Here is a 21,901-nt window from a genome sequence, read left to right as displayed (position 1 = left end):
TAATTTGTGTTCTTCTCCACCTCACTTTGGTTTAGATGCTGCAGGGCATAGTTCCTGTTTGATTAAAATCAATTAGATAGAAAACAAGAGTAGCTACAACCCAGGCTGCCCAATAATCAGAAATACAATTACAGCAGAACAGAGGAAACATCGATGACTTTCTGCCTGTCTGGTTAGTCTTGACGACAAATCTAAGAACAGTTAAAAAGGCCTTACTCCTTCCCATTAAAATTTTTATTCACGGGCCGGCCCGGTGGCACACTGGAGAGTGTGCCGCTTGGGAGCACGGCGGCGCTCCCGCCGAGGGTTCGGATCCCATGTGGAGACCGGTTCCCACTCACTGGCTGAGCGCGGTGCGGGTGCAACACCAAGGGTTGCGATCCCGTTGCCGGTCAGTAAAAAAGGGAAAAAAAATAAAAATTATTCACTTGGGCCAAGCCCCCAGCGCACTCAGGAGAGTGCGGCGCTGGGAGTGCAGCAGTGCTCCCGCCGTGGGTTCAGATCCTATATAGGGATGACCAGTGCACTCACAGCGCTCACTGGCTGAGCACGGTGTGGCCGGTCTCAAAAAGGACAAAAAAAAAAAAAAAAAAAATTATTCACTTGCCATATGACTAATTAAAAGGTAAAAATATGTATATTTATAAGAGTCTTATTGGACAATTAGCATCCGATTCTTCTATTTGTGTTTTTTACTTTGAGCTGAGTTTCAGCAAAACACATACAGGTGACCACTATCACTCTTGGAAACACTAACTTATAGATGGACGCTCCCCTCTCCAAGCCCTTTTCAAGCCAGAAGTGCATTTTCCATCACATTCCGTGCTCTGAGTTGGCTCCAGCAAGTCAAACATTCATGACACAAGAGATGTTCTATTTTGAACATTGCTTTAATTGCAGTCCAAAAAGGGATTTTCCCTTGTGTTACCCATCACAATGCTCCTGCAACATGCACAACCACACCCTGTTAACCGAGGCAGGCAGATTGTTGAGAGGGTGAGCAAGATTCATTCCCTAATGCAATTTAGATCAGTCAATATAAAAAAAATTAAAACTACACGGAAAAAAGACAAAAAGACAAAAAAAAAAGACTTACAGAAGTCAAAACAAAGGAAAAACCAAAAAACAGAAAACCACAGCAGAAAACAAAGAATGGATGTTGATATATGAATAGAGGGTTGCGATCCGTTGCCGGACACGGAAAAAAGACAAAAAGACAAAAAAAAAAGACTTACAGAAGTCAAAACAAAGGAAAAACCAAAAAACAGAAAACCACAGCAGAAAACAAAGAATGGATGTTGATATATGAATAGAGGGTTGCGATCCGTTGCCGGACACGGAAAAAAGACAAAAAGACAAAAAAAAAAGACTTACAGAAGTCAAAACAAAGGAAAAACCAAAAAACAGAAAACCACAGCAGAAAACAAAGAATGGATGTTGATATATGAATAGAGGGTTGCGATCCGTTGCCGGACACGGAAAAAAGACAAAAAGACAAAAAAAAAAGACTTACAGAAGTCAAAACAAAGGAAAAACCAAAAAACAGAAAACCACAGCAGAAAACAAAGAATGGATGTTGATATATGAATAGAGGGTTGCGATCCGTTGCCGGACACGGAAAAAAGACAAAAAGACAAAAAAAAAAGACTTACAGAAGTCAAAACAAAGGAAAAACCAAAAAACAGAAAACCACAGCAGAAAACAAAGAATGGATGTTGATATATGAATAGAGGGTTGCGATCCGTTGCCGGACACGGAAAAAAGACAAAAAGACAAAAAAAAAAGACTTACAGAAGTCAAAACAAAGGAAAAACCAAAAAACAGAAAACCACAGCAGAAAACAAAGAATGGATGTTGATATATGAATAGAGGGTTGCGATCCGTTGCCGGACACGGAAAAAAGACAAAAAGACAAAAAAAAAAGACTTACAGAAGTCAAAACAAAGGAAAAACCAAAAAACAGAAAACCACAGCAGAAAACAAAGAATGGATGTTGATATATGAATAGAGGGTTGCGATCCGTTGCCGGACACGGAAAAAAGACAAAAAGACAAAAAAAAAAGACTTACAGAAGTCAAAACAAAGGAAAAACCAAAAAACAGAAAACCACAGCAGAAAACAAAGAATGGATGTTGATATATGAATATGTAAAAACAATTAGCAGTGTTTATGACTGATCAGCTATATTAAATTATCTTCCACATAAAGTCTACTAGTCTCAGACCAAAGACAAGAACTGTCCACTGCACCTTACCAGTGTCAAAAATAGAAAAATCAAACTGTCAAATTCTTTCTAATTCTAAAGAGCATTTGTCATGAAGTGGGTAATGAGGTCCTCAGTGGCTGAATTTATTGCATCAGGACTGAGCTACTACCAGGCAGTGTATAAAACTGTCATCCTGGTACTTCAGCAACACCCACACATAGTTGTGTTAGGGGCCCATGCTGGATTATAACCTATTTGCATTAGTCCTTCAGGTCTCTTCAGCTTGCTTAAAAGGGAATCGCATCAAACCTTGGCAAACTAAACTTTGCTAAATTATCTTCTATTGCTAACCAAACTCACTGTTCCAACTGTTTAAAAAAACAGAAGACATATAGGTGAATTCAAACACATGAAAATATTTTATTCTTTTTCTTTTTTTTTGGCAGCTGACTAGTGCAGGGAACCAAAACCTTGACCTTGATGTTATAGGGCCACACTCTAACCAACTGAGCTAACTGGTCAGCAAGAAAGTATTTTAAATCTGTGCGTTCCCACACCCCATACCTTGGCAGACCCACTTGATGTTGTCATCACTGCCAAACAGGATGGAGTTGGTGTAGGGGCCGCTGTCCTCTGGGAGGATGGTGGTGTAGGAAGTAAACTTGACTCGCTTCCTCTTTGGGCCCGAAGCATTGATAGGTTCATTTTTAATTACTTTCTCATAAGCATAGAAGGTCAGAGCAGACTATGGAAAGTCTTCTGGGAACTGCCATTCAGAAGGATATTCCTCTCCTCGTTCTGCAGCCTAGAGTCCATCATGGTGCTGCACTTCTTTGACAGGAGTGTGATTCTCCAAAAGAATGGGATTCTCCAAAAGTTCCACTTCGTTCCCCAGCCAGACCCAGTCATGAGAATTAGGGATGTTGCCTTGCTTGCTCACAGCAAACCTTTTTCTGTTTATATTTCCAAGCAAATGCCACACAGTTGATTAAGACCAGAATGGCCAGGAGGAAGACACACAGCAGGACATACATGCCAATCTTCAAGTCCGTTAACCTCCTTGAGATCATTGTAAGGTCACCAGGATTAAATTATTTTGTTAACGTCTCTTGAGTGAGGAAGCTTGTGGAGGTGTCTGGACCACAAGAGTAACTTCTTATCCCTTCCTTTGTTAGGAGACTGTGGGGTTGTGCTTTTGTTGGTACTTTCCTCTTGGCCAACTGATGTGCCATGCTGGAACCATTAGTGAATGTCTCTTTCCTGGTTTCCTTCACTCTCTGTAGAATTTTTGAGGTGGTCTTTATATTCCTGATTTATCACCTCGATATCATTGGTGCCTTCTTGGTGTGTTCAATACTTGGTTTAAATTTGACCTTGACATGTCCTTTACCCAGGGCAAGAACACTCTTCCTCTTGGTCTTCTGACAAGGTTCACTAATCATCATTTCCAAATTAATCAAGGGCCTTTGACCTTCACCTTCTGCAATCACTACTGGCCATCTGGACTCAAGGATTGGCTGGACAGACACCACTATTTCAGCCAATGATGAGGCATTAACCAAAAAATCCTCGGGACCATAAGAGTCTAAAGTTGTCACTGAATCATCACTAAATAAACTTCCAAGAAAAGTAAAACCAAAGCATTTGCTATGAAATGTGTCCTTCATATTTGCAAAACTTTATTCACATGAATGTTAATTTCAAAAATTATTTAAATATACAGACTTATGAAAATAAACTTCAGTTCTCTATAAACTTAAACAGTACTTGACATGCATTGGGCTATCATTAACAGTGATCTATATCCCCCTGATGTGAAGAACAAATAATACATTTTAATAAGCACATGAAAATATGAGGTTACTTTAAAAATTACATGGAAAAATAGAATTAAAAGATAATACAAATCTTTCCATGAACTTTTTGAAGTACCCTTGTGCATATTAATTTATTTCATGTCCTACTACTGAATTTTACTTTGGCCCTTCATAAACAATTTTGAAAGATTAGGTAATGCATCCATATCATTTTCAAACACAACTGATCAGGTCACCACCCAAGATAACATAATTTAAATTTTAATGTATTATTAGAAAGCCAGTGCACATAGGACAACATAGTGCTGGCATGAGCTATTAGGGGAAAAGATGCATTATAATTTTTCCCTGCTTGAAAGATGTAGTGTTTCGGATATCTTTTAAAAATAATTTGCTACAACTGTAAAGGGAAGGAAGAGTTTCAGAATTGGTAATAATTATAGTGAGTACACAGCAATTTGGTACCTACTTACAGTAGCCGAAATGGAATTTCTAAATGTCAGAATCTGCCTGCTTTGGTAAAAGTGAACACATATAATCTTTTTAGCATGCTCTAACAGTAGACTGCCAATTGCACAGAAAAACTGGCTGCAAACTAAATGGCATATAGATCTATGATAGGTTTATAAAAATCATATGACAGAAAATGTTATCCATGCCATGGTATACTCCTCTAAGAGACAGGGCAGAATGGATAAGAAGCAGGTAGAAGCTTCAAGAATTGCCATCTCAGCTGCAAATGCTCTATGCCAATCTCCCTTGTGGGATATGAAAACTGAGAGGAGTGAGTTGTCCCCATTAAACAAGGTCTCAAGGGTCTCTGAGAACCATGCCCTTTCAGGAACTTAAAGAATATCCCAGGAAACCACTCTCATCTCTTTGGTGGAGGTGCAAATAGAGATAAGCCAGCCACCAGCTACGCACCTAGTTTGGTGATGGTGAACAATTTTCCAGGAAAATCACTGTCTTTTAGTCAAGAGGGAGCTAGAAAGTGGCAAGAAACCATTCAAAAATAAAATGAAATCTTGTGTCTCTGCTCAACACAGTCTCACCAAACAAAAACCACCAATGTTGACATAGCTGTAAGAAAACAAACCATTCTAATCAATGGGATGTTTTACTTTTATTCACAACTTTATCATGAGCACTTGAAACTTTGTAATCAAGGTTCATACCCAAATAATTTATTTAAATTTACTGCCAAAAGGACACACTTGCTGAAAAGTTTTATTAAAATAGTTTGTAATTGTCTGATTTCACCTGCCAATGAGATTTCTAAAAAGAAGTTACTGCATTTTTTTTTTGTTAAAGTTTTATTTTGTCAATATACACTGTATATGATTATTATGGCCCATCACTGTGCACTCTTTACAAAAGACTTGGGTTAATGTAGCAATAATAATTAAGAATTTCAAAAATAATGCACTTCTTGGTGCTGGATATTCAATGTGCATGAACTATTATATCAAAGAAAGTAATATATGTGCTCAGAGGATGACAGAAGTGTAAAAAAACTGTTTAAAGGATGGTGTTTAGACATCTTCTCCTGCTTCATCACCTTTCACTTTGACTTAGACATTAGCCTAACAATAGTGGTTAGCCCCTGATGACATTCATGTGTCCCCCAAGAAAGCACAGTGAGAAAGTGAATGGCCTAAAAACATCAGTCCATCCAATTAAACGTTTATTTGAAATTTAGTTCTAGAGAGCAAAGTGCCACCTTCGAAGCAGCTGTTTGAAAAATGGATGTTAGACAACTAAATTGTTGGACTAACTTTTCACAATAACAATTGCAGTGGATTGAATTATGTCCCCCTAAAACTAACTGAAGCTTGAATCATGTCCCCAAGTTTTATGTATCAGAAACTTGGTCCCCACTGCAACTGTTAAGAGGTTGGGAAATCCTATTATGGTAGTTGAAAGGCGGAGCCTTAAAGAGGTGATTGAATTGTAGGACCATGCAGTAGTGAATAGATTAAAAATGGTGGTCAGGGGTGTGGTTCTGAGGACTTTAAAAGAAGAGGAGAGTCTGTCTCTCCCTCCACTCTCTCTGTTTCCACCACCCTGCAATGTGAGACCCCTGGGTAGCTGTCACCACCACCAGATGGACTTCAGACTTCCCACCCTCAGAAATGGCAAGCAATAAATTTTGTTTTCTTTATAAATCGCCCAGTTCCATAGTATTTTGTTATAAGCAACAGAAATGGACTAATACAACAATTTACAGTTTTATTAAGAATATCTATTCAATATACAAAAATACCATCCTATCAACATTAGCTAGAAAATATTTCCAGTATTTGTATAAAATATAGAATATAAGACTAGTAATTTTACATTTGATCCAAAAAATGGAATTTTACAATTTTGAAATGTTTTTATCCACCATCCAAGACCTAGTACAGTTAAATGATTCAACTTCAAGGTCAGACACTTCAAAGGTTCTCTATGTTCACTTAGTAATTGCTTTTATTTGTATTTTCACTTAGCTTTTCCTGCTAAATGAGGCCACATCAAGAACGTTAGTTTATTTTTCTCACCATGATCCCGTGATATAGAAGCAACCTGTATTATTACTCTCATTTCACTGAAAATGAAAGTCTCAGAGAGTTTATGGGACTCACTTTTTCACCCAACTAGCAAATGGCTTCAAAGAAACTTGAACCCCAAAATCTTTTGAGTCGAAACCTTAAGCATGCCTATGCCATCAAAGAGACATAATATGATTGTGTTCCTTAAATCTACCTCTTTTATGAAGGCCACTATTTTCCCTTCAAACAAGACTAAATCGTGAATTTGTGTAAATGTCACAGTCCACATCTGCTTCATAGCCAAGTGCAACCAATGTCTTCTTACACTGTCAGATTCATTCTAAGTACTGTGGCTCTTTTGCAAACAAGTGATTCTCCTGACTTGAGAGGTTAAAATAAAACCCCAAGGTACAGAGTAACATTTTCTTTTCCACTGCAAAGATTAGCCTCTCAATCTCTAACTGTGCAATAAGCCTACTTATATTTCCAGTACAAAACACACCCATTAAAGGAGATGAATTAGCTTTCTATTGCTGCTGTAATGGTTTCAACCACATGTAGTGGCTTCAATCAACACAAGTTTACACTATTCCAGTTCTGGAGGTTAGAAATCTGACAGGGGTCCCACTGGGATAAGATCAAAGTGCCAACAGAGCTATGTCTCCTCCTGGAGGCTCTAGGGGAGGGTTTGTTTCTCTGCCTGTTCTCAGCAGCTGCTAGCATTCCTTAGTTCATGGTCCCTTCCTCTAATTTCAAAGTCAGCAAATTCACATCTCTAGCCTGCGTCCATCATCATATCTCTTTCACTGACCCTACATTCTGGCCTCCTTTTATGCTTTTAAGAGCCACTTGGGGTCCTTCCCTGGGATTTTCCAATATGATGCTGATGGGAGTGGCCCCTTCTTTCTTGCTGATAGAGATTCTTTTTTTTTTTTTTGTCTTTTTTCGTGTCCGGCAATGGATCGCAACCCTCGGTGTCGCGCCCGTACCGGACCGGGACCGGCAACGGGATCGCAACCCTCAGTGCTGCACCCACACCTCGCTCAGCCAGTGAGCGGGAACCAGTCTGTAGGTGGGATCTGAACCCTCGGCGGGAGCACCGCCGCACTCCCAAGCTGCGCACTGTAGCAGTGCGCCACCGGGCCAGCCCCTGATAGAGATTCTGCTGCTGTATGAGTCCAGGGCTTCCTGCAGTCACTCTTCCTTCAGCTTAGAAAGAAAACGTTTGTAGTACAGACAATGGAACTAATTTACAGAAATAAGGAAGAGAAGAAAGAAGAAGGAGAAATAATAGTGTTTTTAGTGATGTTAAAGTCCCAGAATTTGATGAAATATATTCTTAAGGCAATTTCATTTGTATGTAGTACGGCTTTATGAAGTAAGAGATTACCCAATTTTGCTTAAGCTAGCTCTGGTTGAGCTTTCCTAATTTGCAAGCAGAGTCCTGAGAAATCCAAATGGAACACTAGATATATTTGTCTAGAAACATCAGAGTTCCCCAAAAATGTTGAGGAAATGTTGGCCTAGGTCAAAAAGTCAAAACGAATCTCTAGGGGGGATTCTATCATCTTCTAAGAGGGGAGAGATAATCACTAAATCCTTCCCACTCAAACTCCTGAGGAAAGTTTAGGTAAAAGAAGCAAATGCTATTTCCCACCCTGGAAAGGAAATTTACTAAGAGGCAGAGCAATGTAGGTGTTTGGAGGGTAAGTGCTGGGCCAAATGAGCTGGGCCCAATCCTTGGTCTTCCCTTTACCACTTACTCAATGTAAGCTGTATGCCTAAACGGTTAGTGCCTTCATTAACACACCTGCAAAATTGAGATGATGTCAGAAAATAATTTACAACATCATTGAGAGGATGAATTCAGCTAATTCATGCAAACTGTTGCTTAGAACAACCATCCGAGAGCTGGCACATCTTGAGCACTCAGTAATGCATCAGTTTTGTCATCATTGTTGTAATCTACACATGCCCAGTTTCTTCTGGACTGATCCTAAAGCATGACTCTGTCTTCATCTACCCCTATTATTATTGCTATTTTTAATCTGAGAAGCTACCTAACGGGAAAGATGAGCTGGGCAGCCATTAGCACAAACCAGGCATTCTCAGAGTCTACCATCCTCATCAGGAGCTAAAGATTTTATTTTTCCTCTCATTCACTCTCTGTTTGCACAACAGGGTAGATGCAGTCATGCCTTCATGTGAGCTTTTGTTCTGCATTGAAAATCAGATACTCAGTCACAGGTAGTTGTTGTTTCCATTTCTGTCATTATGCCCACATGTTGGGGATCCCATTGACTCAAAGCATTCTATTTCTAGAAGAAGAAGAAGAAGAAGAAGAAGAAGAAGAAGAAGAAGAAGAAGAAGAAGAAGAAGAAGAAGAAGAAGAAGAAGAAGAAGAAGAAGAAGAAGAAGAAGAAGAAGAAGAAGAAGAAGAAGAAGAAGAAGAAGAAGAAGAAGAAGAAGAAGAAGAAGAAGAAGAAGAAGAAGAAGAAGAAGAAGAAGAAGAAGAAGAAGAAGAAGAAGAAGAAGAAGAAGAAGAAGAAGAAGAAGAAGAAGAAGAAGAAGAAGAAGAAGAAGAAGAAGAAGAAGAAGAAGAAGAAGAAGAAGAAGAAGAAGAAGAAGAAGAAGAAGAAGAAGAAGAAGAAGAAGAAGAAGAAGAAGAAGAAGAAGAAGAAGAAGAAGAAGAAGAAGAAGAAGAAGAAGAAGAAGAAGAAGAAGAAGAAGAAGAAGAAGAAGAAGAAGAAGAAGAAGAAGAAGAAGAAGAAGAAGAAGAAGAAGAAGAAGAAGAAGAAGAAGAAGAAGAAGAAGAAGAAGAAGAAGAAGAAGAAGAAGAAGAAGAAGAAGAAGAAGAAGAAGAAGAAGAAGAAGAAGAAGAAGAAGAAGAAGAAGAAGAAGAAGAAGAAGAAGAAGAAGAAGAAGAAGAAGAAGAAGAAGAAGAAGAAGAAGAAGAAGAAGAAGAAGAAGAAGAAGAAGAAGAAGAAGAAGAAGAAGAAGAAGAAGAAGAAGAAGAAGAAGAAGAAGAAGAAGAAGAAGAAGAAGAAGAAGAAGAAGAAGAAGAAGAAGAAGAAGAAGAAGAAGAAGAAGAAGAAGAAGAAGAAGAAGAAGAAGAAGAAGAAGAAGAAGAAGAAGAAGAAGAAGAAGAAGAAGAAGAAGAAGAAGAAGAAGAAGAAGAAGAAGAAGAAGAAGAAGAAGAAGAAGAAGAAGAAGAAGAAGAAGAAGAAGAAGAAGAAGAAGAAGAAGAAGAAGAAGAAGAAGAAGAAGAAGAAGAAGAAGAAGAAGAAGAAGAAGAAGAAGAAGAAGAAGAAGAGTATTAATAACAGTGAAAGGAAAGAAAAAATCACTAATCACTTATTTCTCTGTGGTGTTTAGGGAAGTTTTATTTTTATTTTATTTTGCCCTCCTGCAGTGTGTGTACAATGTACCTCTCTTTAATAGCCTCCCTGAAATAATAGTTAGAAAATCACTACTATGAAAAGGTGAATTGCTGCTGCTAAAAAGAATTTTATGACAAAGTTAGGAAGCAAAAAGTTGCATATGCACTTCCTAAATGGCCTTCAAAGCAATGAGCAAACTCTGCTATATAAGCAGCTTTGCTGTATTGGAGTTTAATATGTAGGCAAGGGCAATCATGCATCATATCAGCCTTTATGACAAAGCAGCACCATAGACTATGTCTGTGTGGATTTCTTGCCCCTCTTCTCATGGCAGATGACTTTTGCTTTTTATTGTAGAAGAGCACAGTATATGAGTGTTTTGGGTGCCTGTCGCTCAGCAGCATCTCCTCACCACCTTTCTCTATAAAGGTCCTGAAACATGGGCTACCTACTCCAGGTATTCCTGTTCCCCACTCAAACCTAGGTACTTGATACACCAAGGAGGCTGTCTCAGCTACCCTGCCCTGCCCCCAGTCTTTTTCATGAGCACTAAGTGGAGAACTGCCAGGAGATGGTCAATACATACAAACGTTCACTGTGTCTTGGAACCTAGGGATTCTCCCAAATCCTGCAATTTCTCACTTGACCTTTAAAGATCATCAAGATTTTTATTTTTTTCTACCAAGAAGCTTCTTTAACTGCTAACTTTGCATCCATGTTCTGGCTGTGGAATATGCAATGACAGCTGTAGTGGATTGACTTATGTCCCCACAAAACTCACTCAAGCTTGAATTGTGTCCCTCAAGATTTATGTATCAGAAACTTGGCCCACACTGTAACTGTTAAGAGGGTGGGAAATCCTATTGCGGTAATTGTAAGGTGGAGCCTTGAAGAGATGATTGTAGAATTGTGCAGTAGTGAATGGATTAAAAATGGTGGTCAGGGGTGTGATTCTGACAGCTTTAAAAGAAGAGGAGAGTCTGTCTCTCTCTCTCTCTCTGTTCCCACCATCTTGCAATGTGAGACCCCTGGGTCACCTTTGCCACCACCAGATAGACTTTGGACTTCCCATTCTCAGAAACTGCAAACAATAAATTTCATTTTCTTTATAAATCACCCAATTCCAAGTATTCTGTTATAAGCAACAAAAACAGACTAACACAAGAGCATTGGATTTTCTCAGATACCAGAAAGTCTGGAGGCAGGTGGCTCTCGATTGGTTCAGCAGCTCAGTGCGGTCACTTCCTGTCTCTACATTCTGTGGTCTTTAGAATTTTTGCTTTGTGATGTTAAACCTGTTGCCTTGTGAGTGCAAGATACTGACATGGTTCCATGATACTGATCTAAGCAGATGGATAAAGGACTCTTCCCCACCAAGGCTTATGTTATACAGAAAGAAAATATTTCTCAGAAGCCTCCCAGAGCTTCTCTTGTGTTTCATTTGCTAGAACTAGGATACCTGCCAATCTCTTGACCATTAAGAAAGGTACAATAATGAATAGTTTGAATCAGATGAATTGGACGGAGAAGGAAGGCTTCCTCTCTACAAACATGTGACATGTGCTGGCTACAAAAACAAAACAAACAAACAAACAAACAGGATTTAGGGGGCAAGAGAGAAGTGAGGTTAAATAAAAATACCACAGTTACTAAACAGAACATTACAGATATATTGAAAACAACTTCATGCCACTGCTTAATCTGATTACTTTCCCTTTCCCCTCTTCAGCAGCCCGTGGTGATTGCCACAATGGGGCTAAGGTTGCAGAATTTATGAGGAACTTAGGACAGTATGAGGATTTGAATTAGAGTTAGTAATGAGTTCTTTCCAGCGTGTCAGGTTCACCAAAGCTATTCTTAGACCATTTGCTGATTTTGTAGATCTTCCAAGTAGGGTGTATCAATATAAAAAGTTCCCTCACCTGTGCCTGGCCACTTTCCTGGTTGTAGCAAATTTCTTCTCTTATTTCGAACTTTCCAGCAAAAACGGGATAGTGAATCTGAGATTGTAGATGTTACTTTCTGCTTCTATTTCCTAGTCTTTTCCCCCCCTTACTTTGCTTAATTTGGATCCTTTTATTGCTTTGTCTTCAAATTCACTAGTCTTTGATTCTGTTATATGTATTCTTCTGTTAATCCCATGCAGTGTCATTTTCATCTCAGTTATTGTAGTATTCATCTCGAAAAGTTTGGTGTCTTTTTCTACCTCTTTTAAGTATCTACTTAATCTTTACCTTCTTAAACTTATGGTAATAACTGTGTTAGTATCTTTGTCTACTAATTTTGTCATCAGTGTCATCCCTTCTGTCAGATATTGTAAAATTTACCTTAATTTCATGGGATTTTTAAAAAATTTTATAAATATTTTGTACTTTGTTATGAGACAGATTTGACCATTTCAGTACTTGCTTTTCAGCTTTATTAGTTAGGAAAGACCCAGGCATCCTTTAGCTTAGGGTTAATTTGATCTCACAGCTGACATATTGTCCTTAATATTCAACCTGATTCCCCACATATTATACAGTTTATTCACTCTGGTTGGTGGGAACACAACCATTTCTGACACTTTGTGCGCACAGAGTGGTTTTTTCTTTGCATCTTTTTGGTGGTTCTTTCCACAGCTTCAGGTTGTTCCTTTGAATCCATGCACTGATCAGCACTTAGCTGAAGACATGAAGACCTCCTACTGCTCCCCACAAATCTCTCTCCTAAACCTGTGAACAAATCTCTTTTCTCTCTTCTACCCCATAAATGCTAGCTGTTTTGGTTTCCTCCGACTTCCATTTCTATCTCCTCACCTCTGGAAACTACTAAGCTCTGCTCAGATTTCCCTCTCTTCACGGTTTCCTGGAAATATTCTCCAAGAAATAAGTTGGGAAAATTATAGGGCTCAGTTAATTTTCTTTCCTATTTGGGACATAGGTAATGCTTAACCTGCAAAGTCTGAAAACTTTTGTTTCGTATATTTTGTCCATTTTTTAGTTGCTTTAGGTTGGAAGTTACAATCAGTCTTGGTTATTCCCTATAAGCCAGATATGGACATATCTTATGAGCTCTTTTATTTGTAGATTTTATCTCCTACTTTTATAGGTTAAATAACACCACCAACATGTGTTAGCCTAGGGAAGGATCCTGGCACTTCTAATTTATCAAATGATTGCCCTAAAAGGGCTTGAGACATATTTTCCTGGTTAAAGCCAGACAAAGGGTGCCAAGAAGCTTTTAGCATTACTAGAATCACTGCTAACACGGAATCTACTTGTGTAAGCACTTTTAATTACATGCCATTGGTACATATGTTGGAACAACAAACTTAGGTGTTCAGGGTTTGTGCAGGAAATTAATCACAGGAAATATTAATTACAAGAAAGAGAGAAGATCTGCTGGATTCACATTTTCAAAATTTTTATTGAGGGGGGATTTTAAAGAACCAAGTGGAAAACACTTGGCAGAGGCATGATAATATTAGCATCAGCCAAGAGAAGTTGGATTTTCAAACTTACCTTGGACATGATCTGTCTGGAAAAGGACACGGGGCTTGTATTAGTTTATTTATATTGCTTATAATAAAATACTTGGAACTGGGTGATTTATAAAGAAAATGAAATGTATTGCCTACAGTTTCAAAGGCTCAAAAGTCCAAAGTCCAGGGAACACAACTGGTGAGGGTTTTGGTGACACAGGGTATCACATCGCGAAAATGGCAGAGCAAAGAGAGCAGACAGACAGACTCTCCTCTTCTTTTAAAGCCCTCAGAATCAAACCCCTGACCACCACTTTTAACCCATTCACTACTACACCACCCTACAATCCAATCACTTCTTCAAGACCCCACCTGTCAATTACTATAATTGGATTTCCCATGATCAATGGTTACAGGGGGATTTAAGCTTTAATGAGGTTGGGGGTCATCTTATCTACAGCAGCATACTCACACTCTTTCCAACTTAAGTAGCATCTGATTTTTTCTTCACTCTGGTTATTCACCTCGAATTGTAGTGGCATTTTAGTTTGTTATCTGCTTGTGACATGCAGAATAATGTCACTCCACCAGCACCCCAAAGAGTTCCACATCCTATCTCCATAACCTNACTTCCATTTCTATCTCCTCACCTCTGGAAACTACTAAGCTCTGCTCAGATTTCCCTCTCTGCACTGTTTCCTGGAAATATTCTCCAAGAAATAAGTTGGGGAAATTATAGGGCTCAGTTAATTTTCTTTCCTATTTGGGACATAGGTAATGCTTAACCTGCAAAGTCTGAAAACTTTTGTTTCGTATATTTTGTCCATTTTTTAGTTGCTTTAGGTTGGAAGTTACAATCAGTCTTGGTTATTCCCTATAAGCCAGATATGGACATATCTTATGAGCTCTTTTATTTGTAGATTTTATCTCCTACTTTTATAGGTTAAATAACACCACCAACATGTGTTAGCCTAGGGAAGGATCCTGGCACTTCTAATTTATCAAATGATTGCCCTAAAAGGGCTTGAGACATATTTTCCTGGTTAAAGCCAGACAAAGGGTGCCAAGAAGCTTTTAGCATTACTAGAATCACTGCTAACACGGAATCTACTTGTGTAAGCACTTTTAATTACATGCCATTGGTACATATGTTGGAACAACAAACTTAGGTGTTCAGGGTTTGTGCAGGAAATTAATCACAGGAAATATTAATTACAAGAAAGAGAGAAGATCTGCTGGATTCACATTTTCAAAATTTTTATTGAGGGGGGATTTTAAAGAACCAAGTGGAAAACACTTGGCAGAGGCATGATAATATTAGCATCAGCCAAGAGAAGTTGGATTTTCAAACTTACGTTCTAGTGAGTACTTCCAAAGAGGGACCCATCAGTTAAGAATTGGCTCAAATGGCTCATGGAAGCAAGCTTGGTGCATAAGTAATGCCAATAGAATACATTTTATGATGGAAAAGGTTATTAGGAATCTATGGGTACAAAAGCTTTTGTCCTATACAACCCTCACCAATGTTATGGACAAATTGTACTCTAAACAACTCGAATAAGTGAAATCTATATTTAAACTAGTGATAAATTACCATAAACTTATCTATTACAGGTAAATAGAATTAAATTAGCAATAATGCAATATAGGCATTATTTTCAAGACCATTATACATGTGTACATAGAGAGTCTTATGAAGTGCTGGTGGGAATAGATAAGTAGGATTTAAAAATAAAAATGTCTGCAGGGACAGAGCAGCTAACATCAATCAGAGAAGACGATCTGGTATCATTTACTTGCGAATGTTAAGTGTGTGGCAAACTGAGATTAGCATATCCATTCATGGGGCACCCGCCACTCATGGTAAAAATGCTGGCACCAGTTTATCCAGAGCTTCAGATATTCCTTTCACTACAGTAAGAATGTTTAGTTTAATGAGATCTATCTTCTTCATTTTTTCAAGTGTACAATTTAGCACTGTGAACTGTAGGCACAATGTTGTACAGCAGGTCTCTAGAGCTTATTTATCTCGCATAACTGAAGCTTTACCCTGATTGAATAGCAACTCTCCATTTCCCCTTTCCCCCCACAGCTGGCAACCATTCTTATCCTCTCTATTTCTATGAGTTTGAATATTTTTGATACTCCATATAAATGGAATCATGTAGCATTTGTCCTTCTGTGACTGGCTTATTTCACTTAGCATAATAGAGCTTCTGATTTTTTCAAGACAAGCAAAAAATAGAGCCTGTCATTGAAGTCTGCCAATTTTTCAATACCAACCAGCAATCACCAATGTATTAGTGAACACATCATACATATGTTCATGCATGAACATGCTACACTGACCCAAAGAAAGCAGTTTTCGAGGCTGTTTTTGCCCCAGGAGCTGTCATTTTAGGACATCTCATCTGAGGGATCTTTACAGTGTGATTCTTACTGTCAGTAAAAAGAAACTGATATAAGTTTATTTTTCCCCCGTTTGATTCTAATAAATTATATGGTACAAATTGGCCTCTTTGGCATAGTGATTTGAACATTATTAAAAATGTGTGTTGGCTCCCCATAAACTCTACTAGAAGTAGAAAATAGATCCAACCATCTCACTGGCCAATGTATACCTATTTATAGTGGCTACTTGGACATGATCTGTCTGGAAAAGGACACGGGGCTTGTATTAGTTTATTTATATTGCTTATAATAAAATACTTGGAACTGGGTGATTTATAAAGAAAATGAAATGTATTGCCTACAGTTTCAAAGGCTCAAAAGTCCAAAGTCCAGGGAACACAACTGGTGAGGGTTTTGGTGACACAGGGTATCACATTGTGAAAATGGCAGAGCAAAGAGAGCAGACAGACAGACTCTCCTCTTCTTTTAAAGCCCTCAGAATCAAACCCCTGACCACCACTTTTAACCCATTCACTACTACACCACCCTACAATCCAATCACTTCTTCAAGACCCCACCTGTCAATTACTATAATTGGATTTCCCATGATCAATGGTTACAGGGGGATTTAAGCTTTAATGAGGTTGGGGGTCATCTTATCTACAGCAGCATACTCACACTCTTTCCAACTTAAGTAGCATCTGATTTTTTCTTCACTCTGGTTATTCACCTCGAATTGTAGTGGCATTTTAGGTTGTTATCTGCTTGTGATATGCAGAATAATGTCACTCCACCAGCACCCCAAAGAGTTCCACATCCTATCTCCATAACCTGTACATTTGTTAATTCACATGGCATGAAAGAATTAAAGTCTCATTGAGTTGGGAAAATTATCCTGCATTATTCAGGCAGGCTCCATGGAGTCACAGGGGTCCTTATAAGTGGACAAAGGCGGAAGAAGAGGGAGAACCAGAGAGACAGAAGCATGAGAAAGACTCATCCTGACTTTGCTGAAGATTGAGAAAGGAGTCATGAGCCAAGGAGTCTTAGAAACCTCTAGAAACAAGGAAAAGTAAGGAAATAGGTTTTCCCACAGAGCCTTCAAAAGGAACATGGCTGAAGACAGCTTAATGTTGGTCCAACATGACTACAGATTTCTGACCTCCAGTAGTATTTGAGTTACCTTAGCCCAGTAATCTCTCTGACCTGTAAAATGAAAGTAATATTAGAGTCTGACCCACAGATTGATTTAAAAGTTCACGTGAGATATATAGGAAAAATGCTGAGCACATTGTCTGACAGGAGGTAAAAATGCCATTAATGTCAGTAATTATAGTCATCATTGTCATCAACATTATTGTAAGAAAAAAGATACTCAAAAGTGATTTTGACAAAGTAAACCTTTTGAATTTTTGGAATGGTGGCATATGGTGTTAAAGGTGAAAGTATCTCTTCCATTCAGAGGATGGTCAATTTTATTATGAGCTCAATTCTACAGGGAAAAAAGCAAAACTTACATTGGCACATTTAAAAATTCTAAATAGTTGACAGATTGGAAGATAAATGTATTCTGAAATCACTTTATACATTTTTTGTTGTTTATTTTTTGTTTGTTTTGTTTTGAGTGCTTTTTCTTTTGTTTATGTTTTTTTTCCCTTCTATGAATATAAGTATTCATTACAGTATTTGCCTTTTTTAAAATCTGTAATTATGGGTGGGAAGAGTTGTAACATAAGGACTGTATTAGTCCATTTTCTGTTGCTTGTAACAATACCTGAAACTGGGAAATTTGTAAAAAATTGAAAATGTATTTCTTTCGGTTTGGGAGTCTAGAAAGTCCAAGGTCTAGGGGGCTCATCTGGTGAGGTCCTTCTTCTTGTTGGGGACTCTCTTCAGAGTCCTGGGGTGACACAAGGTATAACATAGTGAGGGCTTAGCAAAATTATACACAGAAGACATTCATATGTTTCCTTATAAAGTTCCCAGTCTACTCCCATGATAACTCATCAATTCATTAACCCCTTAATCCATGAATAAATTAATTCATTCATGGGGACATAGCCCTCACCATCCAAGCATCTCTTAATGGCCCCACCTTTCAAATACCATATTGGTGACTAAGTTCCAACATGAGCTTTGGAAAGGGTGAACATTCAAACCATAGCAAGGACCAAGCTCAGGAGATTTTAAATGATACTTCTGTCACCCCCATGTCTTAGGGATTTGCTTCAGGTGTTGAACAGGTGGGAAAGCTTATAGTTTTGGAAGCTTGTAGATTTACGGACTGAAGTTGTTATCCAAGATTGAGAGTAGAAAATAGAAAATGAGGTTTCTGGGATTCCAGAGAGCTGGGGACAGAGTGGCTAATCAAGGGACCACCAGACACAATTTGGCTTTGTCTTTGTGAGCTTGCCTGTAGAAGCAGTAACCCCTGATGTTCTAAAACATTTTCTTAAAGGGCAGCACATAGATGGATGACACAAATCTTCTCTGAACAGTAAAAGAAGCCTCGAGTACAAAACCATTTCTTTCCGGCACGACAGGAAACCAAGATTCTACTGTCCAGAAAAAAACTTTCCCCTTTACCATCAGAGTCTTGGTCTTTCACTCCTGCTAAAATTCTTAAATTCTAATTGTCAAAATTGTACGCGTTTCCTTTTGTTCTTGTGATACTGCACCAAGAAGTTTGTGGGGACAGAATAAGATCTAAATTTTTCATTTGTCTTTTTATTCGTACCATAAATGAACAGTATGTGCATGTTTCAGGTGAAGTTAATACTTAAATATATTAACTTACGTAACAATAATAACAACCATAATTGTCTGGCAGTGATTTGGAGAGACACCAGACTTCCTAAGATGTTCACGTCTTTGCGATCTTTCTAGCTTTAACAATGCTCACAGTGTCTGACCGGTAAGCTCTGTTTTCAGCAAATGTCAACTGAAAGAATGAATGATTGACATCCTCGTGGCCAAAATAAGATTGCTGCAGGAACTCAGTGCACATCAATCTTTTCTTCAATTCTATCTCTTTCCAGTCAATTCTATCAGACATGAATTCATGCAGCAAATATTTTTTGCAAGGTACTGCTGCTTTTGATGCCAGGAGCATTTGTTATATACATGTTCATTTATTGGTCTATTGTTCTACCTTTATAATAACAGATCCAGAAAAGAAGGGACCTTGTCAATCTTTTGTATCATCATTACCTACCACCCTGCTTGGCATTTGTGGGTACTTTTTAAATATTCAGTAAATATTCTGAAAAAGAAAGGCATGTGTTCCCTGCCCCTGAGGAGCTCATGTGATCTATCTCTAGAACAGATTGGTNTATGTTCATGCATGAACATGCTACACTGACCCAAAGAAAGCATTTTTCGAGGCTGTTTTTTGCCCCAGGAGCTGTCATTTTAGGACATCTCATCTAACGGATCTTTACAGTGTGATTCTTACTGTCAGTAAAAAGAAACTGATATAAGTTTATTTTTTCCCCCGTTTGATTCTAATAAATTATGTGGTACAAATTGGCCTCTTTGGCATAGTGATTTGAACATTATTAAAAATGTGTGTTGGCTCCCCATAAACTCTACTAGAAGTAGAAAATAGATCCAACCATCTCACTGGCCAATGTATACCTATTTATAGTGGCTACTTGGACATGATCTGTCTGGAAAAGGACACGGGGCTTGTATTAGTTTATTTATATTGCTTATAATAAAATACTTGGAACTGGGTGATTTATAAAGAAAATGAAATGTATTGCCTACAGTTTCAAAGGCTCAAAAGTCCAAAGTCTAGGGAACACAACTGGTGAGGGTTTTGGTGACACAGGGTATCACATTGTGAAAATGGCAGAGCAAAGAGAGCAGACAGACAGACTCTCCTCTTCTTTTAAAGCCCTCAGAATCAAACCCCTGAGCACCATTTTTAACCCATTCACTACTACACCACCCTACAATCCAATCACTTCTTCAAGGCCCCACCTGTCAATTACTATAATTGGATTTCCCATGATCAATGGTTACAGGGGGATTTAAGCTTTAATGAGGTTGGGGGTCATCTTATCTACAGTAGCATACTCACACTCTTTCCAACTTAAGTAGCATCTGATTTTTTCTTCACTCTGGTTATTCACCTCGAATTGTAGTGGCATTTTAGGTTGTTATCTGCTTGTGATCACTACTACACCACCCTACAATCCAATCACTTCTTCAAGACCCCACCTGTCAATTACTATAATTGGATTTCCCATGATCAATGGTTACAGGGGGATTTAAGCTTTAATGAGGTTGGGGGTCATCTTATCTACAGTAGCATACTCACACTCTTTCCAACTTAAGTAGCATCTGATTTTTTCTTCACTCTGGTTATTCACCTCGAATTGTAGTGGCATTTTAGTTTGTTATCTGCTTGTGACATGCAGAATAATGTCACTCCACCAGCACCCCAAAGAGTTCCACATCCTATCTCCATAACCTGTACATTTGTTAATTCACATGGCATGAAAGAATTAAAGTCTCATTGAGTTGGGAAAATTATCCTGCATTATTCAGGCAGGCTCCATGGAGTCACAGGGGTCCTTATAAGTGGACAAAGGCGGAAGAAGAGGGAGAACCAGAGAGACAGAAGCATGAGAAAGACTCATCCTGACTTTGCTGAAGATTGAGAAAGGAGTCATGAGCCAAGGAGTCTTAGAAACCTCTAGAAACAAGGAAAAGTAAGGAAATAGGTTTTCCCACAGAGCCTTCAAAAGGAACATGGCTGAAGACAGCTTAATGTTGGTCCAACATGACTACAGATTTCTGACCTCCAGTAGTATTTGAGTTACCTTAGCCCAGTAATCTCTCTGACCTGTAAAATGAAAGTAATATTAGAGTCTGACCCACAGATTGATTTAAAAGTTCACGTGAGATATATAGGAAAAATGCTGAGCACATTGTCTGACAGGAGGTAAAAATGCCATTAATGTCAGTAATTATAGTCATCATTGTCATCAACATTATTGTAAGAAAAAAGATACTCAAAAGTGATTTTGACAAAGTAAACCTTTTGAATTTTTGGAATGGTGGCATATGGTGTTAAAGGTGAAAGTATCTCTTCCATTCAGAGGATGGTCAATTTTATTATGAGCTCAATTCTACAGGGAAAAAAGCAAAACTTACATGGGCACATTTTAAAATTCTAAATAGTTGACAGATTGGAAGATAAATGTATTCTGAAATCACTTTATACATTTTTTGTTGTTTATTTTTTGTTTGTTTTGTTTTGAGTGCTTTTTCTTTTGTTTATGTTTTTTTTCCCTTCTATGAATATAAGTATTCATTACAGTATTTGCCTTTTTAAAAATCTATAATTATGGGTGGGAAGAGTTGTAACATAAGGACTGTATTAGTCCATTTTCTGCTGCTTGTAACAATACCTGAAACTGGGAAATTTGTAAAAAATTGAAAATGTATCTCTTTCGGTTTGGGAGTCTAGAAAGTCCAAGGTCTAGGGGGCTCATCTGGTGAGGTCCTTCTTCTTGTTGGGGACTCTCTTCAGAGTCCTGGGGTGACACAAGGTATAACATAGTGAGGGCTTAGCAAAATTATACACAGAAGACATTCATATGTTTCCTTATAAAGTTCCCAGTCTACTCCCATGATAACTCATCAATTCATTAACCCCTTAATCCATGAATAAATTAATTCATTCATGGGGACATAGCCCTCACCATCCAAGCATCCCTTAATGGCCCCACCTTTCAAATACCATATTGGTGACTAAGTTCCAACATGAGCTTTGGAAAGTGTGAACATTCAAACCATAGCAAGGACCAAGCTCAGGAGATTTTAAATGATACTTCTGTCACCCCCATGTCTTAGGGATTTGCTTCAGGTGTTGAACAGGTGGGAAAGCTTATAGTTTTGGAAGCTTGTAGATTTACGGACTGAAGTTGTTATCCAAGATTGAGAGTAGAAAATGAGGTTTCTGGGATACCAGAGAGCTGGGGACAGAGTGGCTAATCAGGGACCACCAGACCCAACTTGGCTTTGTCTTTGTGAGCTTGCCTGTAGAAGCAGTAACCCCTGATGTTTTAAAACATTTTCTTAAAGGGCAGCACATAGATGGA

At 38.4% G+C, this 21,901-nt stretch overlaps 1 pseudogene; it reads right to left on the bottom strand.

Annotated features, from left to right (window-relative positions):
- Positions 1 to 2,741: 2,741 nt before the first annotated feature.
- Positions 2,742 to 3,873, bottom strand: LOC103610874 (annotated as a pseudogene).
- Between the last annotated feature and the right edge of the window lie 18,028 nt (positions 3,874 to 21,901).

This window comes from Galeopterus variegatus, unplaced genomic scaffold, assembly GCF_000696425.1.
Source record: "Galeopterus variegatus unplaced genomic scaffold, G_variegatus-3.0.2 Scaffold11945, whole genome shotgun sequence".
NCBI classification, from domain to species: domain Eukaryota; kingdom Metazoa; phylum Chordata; class Mammalia; order Dermoptera; family Cynocephalidae; genus Galeopterus; species Galeopterus variegatus.
The sequence above is the reverse complement of the archived record's forward strand: the minus strand, read 5'-3'. Positions and strand labels throughout refer to the sequence as shown.